Source organism: Cynocephalus volans, chromosome 14, assembly GCF_027409185.1.
Source record: "Cynocephalus volans isolate mCynVol1 chromosome 14, mCynVol1.pri, whole genome shotgun sequence".
Taxonomy (NCBI): domain Eukaryota; kingdom Metazoa; phylum Chordata; class Mammalia; order Dermoptera; family Cynocephalidae; genus Cynocephalus; species Cynocephalus volans.
In genome coordinates, this window is record NC_084473.1 from 70,174,838 (window position 1) to 70,186,976 (window position 12,139).

The following is a 12,139-nucleotide window of genomic DNA, read 5'->3' on the forward strand; positions in this document are numbered from 1 at the left end:
AACATATATTTGTACACCACTGTTCACAGCGGCATTATTCACAGTCGCCAAAAGGTGGAAACAAGCCTACTGCCCATCAATAGATGAACGGATAAATAAAATATGTTATATGCACACAATGGAATACTATTCAGCCATAACAAGGAACATTTCATACATGCTATAACTTGAATAAATCTTAGAAACACACCTACTGAAAGAAGCCAGACACACAAGAGAAAATATTGTATGATTCCACTTCAATGAGGTAACTAGAACAGGCAAATTCATAGAGAGCAAAAGTAGACTAGAGGATACCAGGGCCCAGGGAGAAGGGAGAATGACAGTTTGATGGTTACAGAGCTTTTGTCAGGGATGGTGAAAAAGTCCTGGGTATAGACAGTAGTGATGGTTACACAACATTGTGAATGGTTTTAATGCCAATGAATGGTACCCTTATGAACGACTAAACTGATAAATATCATTATGGATGCTTTACCACAATAAAAAAGGACAAGAGAGACAATGAACTCAAGTTTTAATTCTTCCTTTTTTGAGCCTCAGTTTTATGAAAAACAGCAAAAACTGTTTGTTAATTGTAATCATCTCTCTTCTGACTTTAGTGCAGAATAAGTACCCAATAGGAGACATTAATACTGCTGCTATTTCATCAGCATAGGATTATTGTGAAGATTAACTAAATTAATACGTGTGAAAGTACTTTTTAAATGGCAAACTGCTATACAAATACAAGTGCTAAGAAACATTAGGTGTTACTGTTCCAAAGGCCATGAAACTGGTCAGGAGGATAATTCTTTCCCACTGATACGCCACATGGGGCCAGCAGAATACATAGGTTTCCTTATTATATGAAAAGATATTAGGAAATGAAAGCATAAAATTTAGAGGACAAGTGTCTTTATTTACCATGATGCTTACATATGCTCAGGCAACTGCTTGAAATAAGTGCTAAAGACATACAACGTATTCTTTTCTTTCCTTTCAGGCCACTACTAGTCTTACTAAATCTACTGCATTTTCAAAATAATGAATGTGGACGCTAATAAAATTTCTTAACCACACCCACATCCTACTGACAAATATTATACCTCAATTCATGTCTCCATTCTCATTTAAGTCAGCAATTAAAAATATTTAATTAAGGAAACCATTTGGTTCGCTTATTAAAATTATCACCCAGGAAAGAAGGCCGGCCTTAACATTAGCACAAGATGACAACTTCTGAATTACTGCTGAATTACCATGAATTTTTTTAGTATTAGAATGAAGAAAGTTCTTTTCAATGAAGGGTTCTGTTTACCTCTGGCTTATAATACCGTTGAGTATATGTTAAATCAATTATCAGTCCTAGTTCTTCATTTGGTTCTCGGGTTTTGTTAAAACGATTCAAAGGGGAAAAGCGTTCTTCTGGAGCAAATTTCTCTTCAAAACTCTGTCAAAGAGAACGAAATAAGAAAGAGCAAATGTGTGCTTAAAATCCTGTGTTATATTATACATTTATTCAAGCCCTGTGATGCTAACATACAATGGGTTTTGAAGGAAAGTTTCTACTCTTCTGGAATGAAGAAGCTACATGACAATCCTTTCATCCAGTAAGACCAGAAGGAAGAAAATAAGCTCAATTCGACGCATTTATTTCTATGCTTATTTATTTCCTGTTGGTCTCCTAACCAGACTGTAAATTCCCAGAAGGCAAGAATCACACTGACTTTGTTCACCACTGTATCTCCAGCTAACAACTGGACTGCCCATCATATCTAGTGCTTCTAAATATTTCTTAAATGTCTACATGTATGAAGGATGGCTTTTATTGCGAAATATTCTTTTGTATATGTGGCTTATTTTTGGACTTTGTACTCTGTTCTATTGATCTGTCTGGCTATTCAAGGGCCAGCAACATCACTTTTTTTTTTTTTTTTTAAATTAATAGACTTTAGTGTTTAGAGCAGTTTTAGGTTCACAGCAAAACTCAGCCAAAGGACAGACTGTACTTTCCCTCCGGGACCATCAACATTTCACCCAGTGTGGTCCGTTTGTTACAATCGATGAACCAACTCTGACACATCACTATCAACCAAAGCGCATAGTTTGTATTACCAAACGTTCACTCCATTTTATATATCCTATGGGTTATTTTATTTTATTTTATTTTATTTTATTTTATTTCATTTTATTTTTTTTGTCGTTTGTTCGTGACCGGCACTCAGCCAGTGAGTGCACCGGTCATTCCTATATAGGATCCGAACCCGCGGCGGGAGCGTCGCCGCGCTCCCAGCGCAGCACTCTACCGAGTGCGCCACGGGCTCGGCCCTATTCTATGGGTTTTGACCAATACAGGTGGTCTTCAAAAAATTCATGGAAGGATTCACATTACCTTTTAATTCAACTTTTTCACCATCTTATCCAAGTATCCTCTTCTACAATGACACGTATCCACCCTTCCTTTTTGTATCACACACAGTAGTTTCACTGCCCTGAAAATCCCCTGTGCTTCAACAACACACTTTTAATATGATTTAATATCTGGTAGGGCTAGAGGACTCCCCACTCCACCTCCATTATTCTTTTTCAGACTTTTCCTGGCTATTGATGTTTATTTTTCTATGAGTTTAAGAACCTGCCTAACTCAGAAAATTCCTATTGACATGATGTTATACTTATAAATTAACTTGGGAAGACTTCTCAGATTTGACGGTGAGTCTTCCACATCATATTGTAAAAGTTCTGAAGAGTAAATTGCTTAAAAGGCCATCTCTTCAGCCTGTTTCTTGCATAGACGTGGAGCTGATGGATCAATTATCATCTCCATCTATTTGAATAATAACTAACATCAGATAGCTAATTTAAGTCATAAACTCTTTAGTAAGACTTCCTTCATTAACTCTATGTGGAGTCACTTTTCCCTCCTTTGAATTCTTAAGTATTTTTTGCCATAGCATTTATTTGACACTTACATCCTATTTCATACTCTAGTGTGCTTGGGAAGTGACTGTCAAGTATTGAGGCTGTTTTTCCTTGGGTGTCTTCTCTAAGAAACACAAGAAACCAATGCCACATTTCACTGCCACACACGGATAGTTCATCTCCCTAACTGTACTACATGTACAGGAACTACACTGAGAGCAGTTTTACTTCTTCATAATCCCCTCTATGGTACTTTCAACAACCCCAACACTGAAGAAAACAAGTATACAGAACTAGAAGAAGCCTTTAATTAAGACATCGGGCAGCAATGATTTGTGGCTGTGGGGAGAAAAAGAAGTGAAGAGTCCTCCGCTTTTCTCTCCTCTTGCCGATGGACTTTCAGGCATGGGCTGAGCAGGGACACTTCTGAAAGCGCAGGAGTCAATTTTAAGAGGCCATGGAGTAGGAACTTCAAGAGTTAGGACAATAGCATAGACGAGGAGATGTATAGGAAAATATTCACAGTAACTGCAAACGTGGGTAAGGAATCCATTCATTCAACAAAGATTTGTTAAGTTTATGTTACATGTCAAACATTATGCTTGGTGTTGTTGGATGTAGATGTAAATAAGAACCACGTGTTTATCTCTCAAAAACAACTAATTTTGAAGTCTAGAGATTCAGAAAAGTTGACACAGCAGGTGAAAGAGGAACCCTGAACTATGGGTCACAAATTAAATAAATTCCCAAAACATTCAACATGGGCTCTTCCTGATACTAATCCCTGCTATGTTGGGCAATTTTAACAAGATATGGAATCTAGAAGACAATAATTGTCTTCACCTTCTCTTCTCACTTTTTTTATGCATGTCAAATGCTTTCCCAACCTATTCCTTTCCTAGTTCAAACAAAAACACAACCTTCGGAGTTTCCATGTTCAAATCGATCTTGCTGATGCAGAGCATTTGTGGTTGTGACAATAGGAGGGAAGGGGTCCTACTGGCATCTAGTAGGTGAGGGTCTTAGACGCTAGACAGCTTGCCAAATTCAGAACAGTCCCACAAATGTGTCCCGCATACAGAATGACTTTTTTGACTGTCCTACTCAACATTAATATGAGTTAAAAGAACTTCATATTTATGTCATCCTTGAACCCAACTCCATTTCACAAATAAACTGAAAGGAGTTTTTGCACATTTTTAACGTGCATAGAATTTCACAGGATAGTAATAACCTTGTCAACCAAGTGAAGACGTACTTTGTTTTGTTTGCAAGTCTACTAAAAGCTGTTCATTGCTATGAAAACCCCTACGCCTAAGTCAATATAACCCACCTAGAGCAGTCTGCATTTGTAGTTCTTGCACTCACGGTGCAAGCAACTATTTCTTCATGTCTTCTAGCATAGTTGTGTCCAAACATTTACATAGTGAAATACTATTACTTTATTACAAATTAGTTTCCCCAAATTTATTCTATATCTTATACTGGGGGTGTTACACTGACTTTTTTCTTTCAATCTATGTGTGGAAGTAGATTATATTTTATCTATGAATTTCATTTCAGGAATGGGCATTACAAAGTATCTGCTATAAAAAGGGAAAATGGAGGGTGAGAGGGTTGAGAACCAGTGTTCCACATGGTTAATTCAGATTTCTGAAAGAATACTGAATCAACTTTTGCTTACCTTTTGCAAAGGAACTTGGAAAGCAATGAACCGAGTCCCAGGCATCCGCTGTCCAACTGGGAGATAGTCTTTCCACCTATTAGATATATTTTTTATTAGCCAAATTGTATGATAGCCTTGTCTCCCTGCAGAGAATGAAGAATTCTTGAAAATGGAAATCACAGCCCACACAGCATGTCCCCGCTTTTCTCTGTTTTGCATTTTGCTATTCCACTTATTCAATCCCACCTAGTAACAACCCAGACTTTCCTTCTTCCTGTTTCTCCATCTTGAAAACAGATACAAGGCAACAAAACAGTGCGAGATTCCCCCAAATAAAGCATAGTTAAAACCAAAGATGACCAGAACTTCTGTACCCCTGACAAAACTTGGCCCAGTACCAAATGCTAAGAAAGCATTAATTATACATTGACTGAAAGAGTTTAAATTCAGTTCTTTGACTTCACAGTTTATTTTTGGTCTTCACACAACTGATGCCATTAAATTCAACCAGTAGGGAAGTCTGAGTTCCTATTTTAAGAGAAAACTTGATAGAAAGGGCCTGTGAACTCCAGGTGTCACAGTGAAAAATAATATTTGAGTTGACTACTGTGGGATGAGTTTTAATTAACTAGTGTTAATACAGTATATCTGCAGCACAGAAAGTGAGGTGAAGAGTGGAAAGAGATGGGGATGGAAAAGCAGACAGGATCCCAGACCATGCAGAACCTTATATTACAGATATCGAAAAGGAGTTTCTTTCTATTCTTAAAACAATGTTTTTGAGGAACGTTTATGAGCAATATTCCGGTTACAATTCAATTTCAGTTTTTAACAATTACCTATTAAAAGAAATTTCCTGTGTGAAGAATGTATTGAAAGGAAACAAGTAGATGAATGGACACTAATTAGGACCCAACTGCAATAGGTCAGGCAAAACGTGTGTTGAGGAGCTGATAGAGAGAAGTTGAGAGATTCAAAAGATACTCTGGAAATAGAAGGAGGCATGAGATGAGGGAGAGGAAGGTCTCAAGGAGTAAACACAGTTCACTTCACAAAGTCCCCAAATGAACCGTCTGCACGTACAGAGGAAGGTATCTCTGCTGACACCTGTTTGGAAGCAACAGTATGCACTTTGTGTTTCTGGAAACAGTACAAACCTACCTTCCATGTAAGGTCTCAGGGCGGTACTGCTGGGTTCCTTTTCTCAAACTTCTATCTTATTACTCTCTTTCTCTGTGCCAATATAACACAGCTTGGGGAATTGAGGGAGGTTCCATTTTGGTAATTAAGGAGTGTTCCCAACACTAACAGATCCGCCTTAAAGCAGTCCTTCCGTACTCTCACTGACCAGCAATGGCCGGAGCCTCGCTTTTAAAAGAATGGGGGGTAGGGGGGAAATCACAGACACTGTCCCTTTCAGCGACTGCGGGTGGCGCAGCGAGAGGGTCACTGCCTCTAAGGGACAAGGGTCGGAAGGGGCGGATGGGCCGAGCGCGCGGCAGTGACAGTGAGAGGCGGCGACTACAAGACCTGAAGCCCAGGCCGGAAGCTACCGGCTGGAAGGGCCATGCCCAAGCCCCAGCGCGTATTACCTTTCGGGTATGTGGTTTCCAACCGCGCCCTTCTTCTTAGCCGAGGAGCGTCCAGAAAAGTGGCGTCCCAGACCCCAGCCACCCAAGATGCCGCCCACCCGATACCAAGAGGGTCAAAGAGGCCAGCCGGGCGCACTCGGTGACAGAACAAGTTCCCAGAGCGAAGGCGCCTCCGCAGCAAACACGGAGCGCCCCGGCGCCCGCTGCTGCGCATGCGCCACCGCCCGTCTCGCCGGCTTCACCAGGCCGCTTACCGAGGCGCTTGGTTTGTAAACAGGGCTTTGCTGGCTACAGCGCCCTCCTTAGCCGACAGCCGGTACTACAGGTCGATGAGTTCGTGTCTGCGCCCTTCAGAGTTCAAAACAGGACATGGGATGGAAAGTCAAGTCCTCCTGCTACCAATCCCTCGTGTGTTCCCCCAGATGTTTCCAAGTGCTTCCATTCACATTTTGAATATTGTGTCTCTTTACTTTCACACATATGTATATCCCCTATTTTTATACAAAAGCAGCATGCTATGCATATTCAATACATCTTGAACACGGATGTTCACGGTCAATTTGTATGCACCCCATTCAATTTTTTAATGGCTGTACAGCGTTTGATTGATTATAAGTAACATGATTAAAAGTATCATAATTTACTTAACCAGTCTAATATTGGTGGACCTTTAGTTGTTTTGCGGTTGTTGTTGTTTTGTCTTCTGTTACAGACGATGCTGCAACGTGAACATCCTTGTACATATATACACCTATCTCTAAATTCCTAGAATTAGAATTGCTGCAATGGAACATATACAAACTTGAAATTTTGAACGATTCTGCCTAATTACCCTTTACAAATACTGTAGCAATGTACACTGCCTTTCACAGCCTAACTGTTACTGGGTTCCTATCACATGCCAGGTATCATGGTAGAGGTGACAGCATGTATTTACATTTTAGGAATACCAAAACATAACAGAGAGAGATAAGAGTGGAGCTCAAGTCCAAGATTTCCACCCAGTATCAAGCATAGGAATCTGTACCTGTTAGAAAAACTCTGACACTGCTACAAGTGGAACAGCAAAGGACAGCACGTCCTACAGTAGTTCTGAAGACAGAATAGACTACTAAATTCCAGATTAAACTAATTATAATAACAATTTTTAGTTTCCAATTTCTGAAAGTACTTTACATGCATTGTTAGTAATCTTCACAACCATTTTAGGGCTGGGTAAACTAAGGGTCAGAGAAGTCAATGTTATTGAATAAATGAATGAACGAATGACTGAAGGAAAGGGACAAAAGACCATTAGCTTTAACATTTTTGGATACTCGTATCTCAACAAATTTTAAATCTACAAACACTGAAAATTTCCACATAATTAAAAATGGGTCATTATTGCTGGATTGCTAATTAGGAAAAAAAAAAGACAGAAGTTGGCATCACACAGATTGCAAACTTACAAATATGCACATTCATATTTGGTATTAAATTATAAAATACTCCTTTGGAATTTATAGAAAAAATATCCAACCGGTGTATGGTTACCATAATGTACAAATGGTACAAATGTCTATAAACATGACACCATACAAAATGTGACATAAGTCTGTCAGAAACTAGAAATGCTGTATTAGTCAGGGTTCTCCACAGAGACAGAATCAATAGGATATGCTTTAATTCCATGAGAGGGATTTATTAGGGGAATTAGCTCACGTGGCTATGAAGAAAAGTCCCACGATAGGCCGTCTATAAACCGGAGCCGGTAGCGTGGCTCAGTACAAGTTCAAAGGCCTCAGATCCAGAGAAGCTGATGGTGTTCTTGGTATAAGTTCTGGAATCCAAAAGTTGAAGAGTCTCAAGCCCTGATGTCCATGGACAGGAGAGAAGAGTGTATCTCAGCTCCGGTGGATCGAGAGAGAGCTTCACCTCTTTCCTCTGTCTTTTGTTCCCTCTGGACCCCAGTGGATTGGATGGTTCCCACCCACGCTGAGCGTGGGTCTTTCACACTCAGGCCACTCAGACTCTCATACTAATCTCTGCTGGAAACACCTTCATGGATGCACCTGAAAAGATGGCTTTACCTGGTTTTTCAGCATTCCTTCATCTAACCAAGCTGACAACTAGAATTAACCTTCACAAATACTATATTGATGTTGTACATCCAGTTTGCTAAAAGGCACAAACTTTGGGTGAGAACAAACTCAGTTATAGTTGTTGACACACACAAAAACCCAGATCTGGGCAGAATAGGGTTTCCAGAAGGTATGGGAACTGGCAAAGAGCAGGCTTTTTTGAAAGGGAGTTTGTCCAACATGAGGTAAAAATATGTCTTCACCTGTATGAATACAACCCCAAAAGCACAGGCAACCAAAGGAAAAATGAACAAATGTGATTATGTCAAACTACAGGGTTTCTGCACTGCAAAAGAAACAATTAACAGAGCAAAAAGACAACCAAGAGAGTGGGAGAAAATATTTGCAAACTATACGTCGGACAAAGGATTGATATCCAGAAGATACAAGGAACTCAAACAACTTAACAGCAAAAAACCAAGGAACCCAATTAAAAAATGGGTAAAGGAGCTGAACAGGCATGTCTCGAAGATACACGAATGGCCAACAGACACATGAAAAAATGCTCAACATCACTTAGCATTTGAGAAAGGCAAATCAAATCCACTTTTAGATACCATCTCACTCCACTTAGGACGGCTAATAGCCAAAAGGCAGAATGATAAATGCTGGCGAGGATGTGGAGAAAAAGGAACCGTCCTACACTGTTGGTGGGACTGCAAAATGGTACAGCTTCTATGGAAAATGGTATGGAGGCTCCTCAAACAACTACAGATCGATCTACCATGTGACCCAGCTATCCCACGACTGGGAATGTACCCGGAGGAATGGAAATCATCATGTCGAAGGGTTACCTGTACTCCCATTTAGTGCAGCACTATTTACAATAGCCATCATTGGATGAGCAGATCAGGAAAATGTGATATATCTACACAATGCAATACTGCTGTGATATAAAAAATAGTGAAATACAACCATTTTCAGCAACATAGATGGACTTAGAAAAAAGTATATTAAGTGAAATAAGCCAGGCACAGAAAGAGAAATACCGCATGTTCTCACTTATTCGTGGGAGCTAATAAAAATAAATAAATAAACATACAAACAAATAAATGGGGCAGGGGGAAGAAGACACAACAATCACGATTCCTTGACTTTGTTAACTGAACGGATATGATGTTGATGTAGGGGACTGGGGAGAGGGAGGAGGCAGGGGAAGAATTGGTGAAGGGACATGAAGTCAACGACACTGTTTACTGATAAATAAAATGCTTTTGAAAACTAACAAAGTGTGCCTTCACAAGCACGTCGTACAGCGGATTGAAAAGTATAGGACTAAGGGACATTCGGAGCACCAAACAGCTAAGGTGACACTAACCATATCTACCAGGATCTGGCAGGGCCCAGGCACAATGTAGGCGTTTGAGGGATTCCAGTCTTTAAGAAAAGCAAAAAGAGAGAATGGATAGAATAAAGAAGGGCCTCAGGGGTGGATGGCCTGGGTATTTACACTGAGAGAAGTTCAGATATCCTGATGGGTACGAAATGCAGGGAATGGGTCTCTGGAGCAAGACAACACCCTGACTATAAAAACTGAGGCTTTAGTCAGGGTAGGACTTGACCAAGTTCCACAGTGCTAGACTGAAGCTCTTTAGGTTCTTCCTCCTACATTTCAGATTTATTTTAGAGGTTAATATGATCCTGAGACTGGGAGCTAGAGTTAAGTGTCTAGAAACTGCGGGGGAAAATAGTTACAGAGGCTGGGGACCAGGAGAGACCAAACTATGAGAAGCATTTGCCTAAATAGAATTGAATGTTGCAACTGAATATTTTAATATGTAAACAGGTTCTTGTTCTAATCAGGCTCCTCCCTATCCATGTCACCCACCCAAACCTGTGCTAGCTATGGATTCCCTTGATTTCTATGGGACCATAGAGAAAATAGAGACTGGTTGGCTTGCAGACACTTAGCATACGTTGTTAGCCTCACATTACATGTTAGTATTGCGGAAGTAAGCTATGTGACAGGGGAAGCTAAGCTCAAAGGGAAAAGCACTTGGAAACTTAAACCATATGTCTACCCTGCCACACCTTTCACAATTTCTTCTCAGATAAGCATCACCCCCACAGACACACACATACAATCACTGAAAATATTCAGATTGAATATTAAGCAGTAGAAGCATTATTGGAACAGATGGGAAATATAAGTATAAAAGCAATAATGAACCTTTTTCAGGGACCCCTCTTTAATTTTCTCCACAAAAATCCATCAGGTCAAGTTAGTTTGTGATGTTTCAAAATAAAAAATCAAGAGAGAAGAACGTGCAATATGTCTTACACTGCTGGGTTCTTGAAAAATAGGACTACGGGTGAAAAAAACATGAAGAAAAACGAAAGCATTTAAAAGCAATCTATATTCTACAAACATAATAATGCATGGCATAAATAAGGTAAGATGACATTAAAAAAAAAGCAAAGACATTTATGACTATTCTCTTCAGTATACAAATTCATGAGAGCTTCTGGACTCTCGCTACATAAAAACACATACACGTTGAAAAAATATATCTACACACACACAGACTGAATTGTCTGTTCTACTAGTAGAAAATGAGGCCAAAGAACGTCCACTTGTTTCTTACAGAAACCAAAAAATACACCAGTCTCTTTTTTCCTGTGCCCTTGCCTTACATGTTCCCTATTTTCCAGTGATGTCTTCTTTCTCTAACTATTCTTCTCTTCATTTTGCCTGGCATTGCACCCAAGCATGGCATACAAGGAATCCTAGATGCCCAAGATTCTATGGTGGCTGTTTACAAGGGAGAGAAGGCTACAGTAACTGCCACACTGGATTCTCTCGTGTGAGACGAGAGAAAATATCCCAAATGCTTCCCACGTATAAAAGAGCAGGATGGCAGAATGTCTTCATGGTGCAAGGAGCCAGAGGGAGCAAATTATGGGCAAAGGAATTGTGACCACAGACCAGATGAGGGAACGTCTGCAATTACCTGTATCTTCAACCACTCTGGTGTTGGCTTTGAATAGGAAGAGTCCATTTTTCAAAACATCAGGGTACTGAAGAGAAGACCGCTGCTTCTTGAAGTTTACAGGAAGTAACATCCACGAGTATAAGAATGCAACATCAAGGCTCATCTCAGAAACAATGCCTAAAATGAAGGGGAAGGAAGGAGAGCAGAAGAGAGATGCAAGTTCTGGCACCACCTGGCCCGGCCCAGCCCAGCCCAGCCCAAGGAAGGTAGGATTCAAGGAGAAGAAACTAAGAGCAGAGCCTTGGATTACATCATTCCCTACAAGGCACACTCAACCAACTTCACCCTAGTCTTCAACCAATGCACAAAAAGAGCCCTCTAATCCCTTCCTTTGCTCCCTGAAAGTTGCAGTAATTTCACTAAGCAAAATAACTGAAATAGTTTCAGAACAACTACTATTGCTCACCCTATGTGTCCCTTTCCTTCCTCCCCAAGGATATTAATTAACTGTATATATAATATATACTTATAAATGTATAATATTGTATATTACATTAAAAATAATATACAAAATATAAATGACTATTAGTTTATTGTATTAATCAACATCTATAAGAAGCACTGAGATGATCGAGGGGAACGTGGAACTATCATGTCTGCCTTGCAGTATTTAACCTCCCCAGAGTTCAGACATTTCGATGCTGCTCCTGCCACTCTCTCCATCCAATCTCACCTTCCTGTTGGAAATTTGACCTCCCTATTGGCTATTGCATACCTTTAAACTGACTGTCTCGTGACATCATTCGCCCCCCAACCTACCGCCACCTGGTAGAATCTTGGGGTTTCCATGGAATTGTGTGTAAATAAACTCGAATCATCACCAGTGGCCAGTGGCCAGTGATCAGTAACCTCTGTACTGGACAC

At 40.1% G+C, this 12,139-nt stretch overlaps 1 long non-coding RNA gene across 1 annotated transcript; it reads right to left on the bottom strand.

Annotated features, from left to right (window-relative positions):
* Positions 1 to 1,111: 1,111 nt before the first annotated feature.
* Positions 1,112 to 6,352, bottom strand: LOC134363162 (uncharacterized). Its single transcript, XR_010021689.1, has 3 exons — positions 6,163 to 6,352; positions 4,589 to 4,664; positions 1,112 to 1,432 (listed from the first exon to the last, which is right to left on the bottom strand). It is a non-coding gene; the product is annotated as an uncharacterized LOC134363162 (long non-coding RNA).
* Positions 6,353 to 12,139: the final 5,787 nt, after the last annotated feature.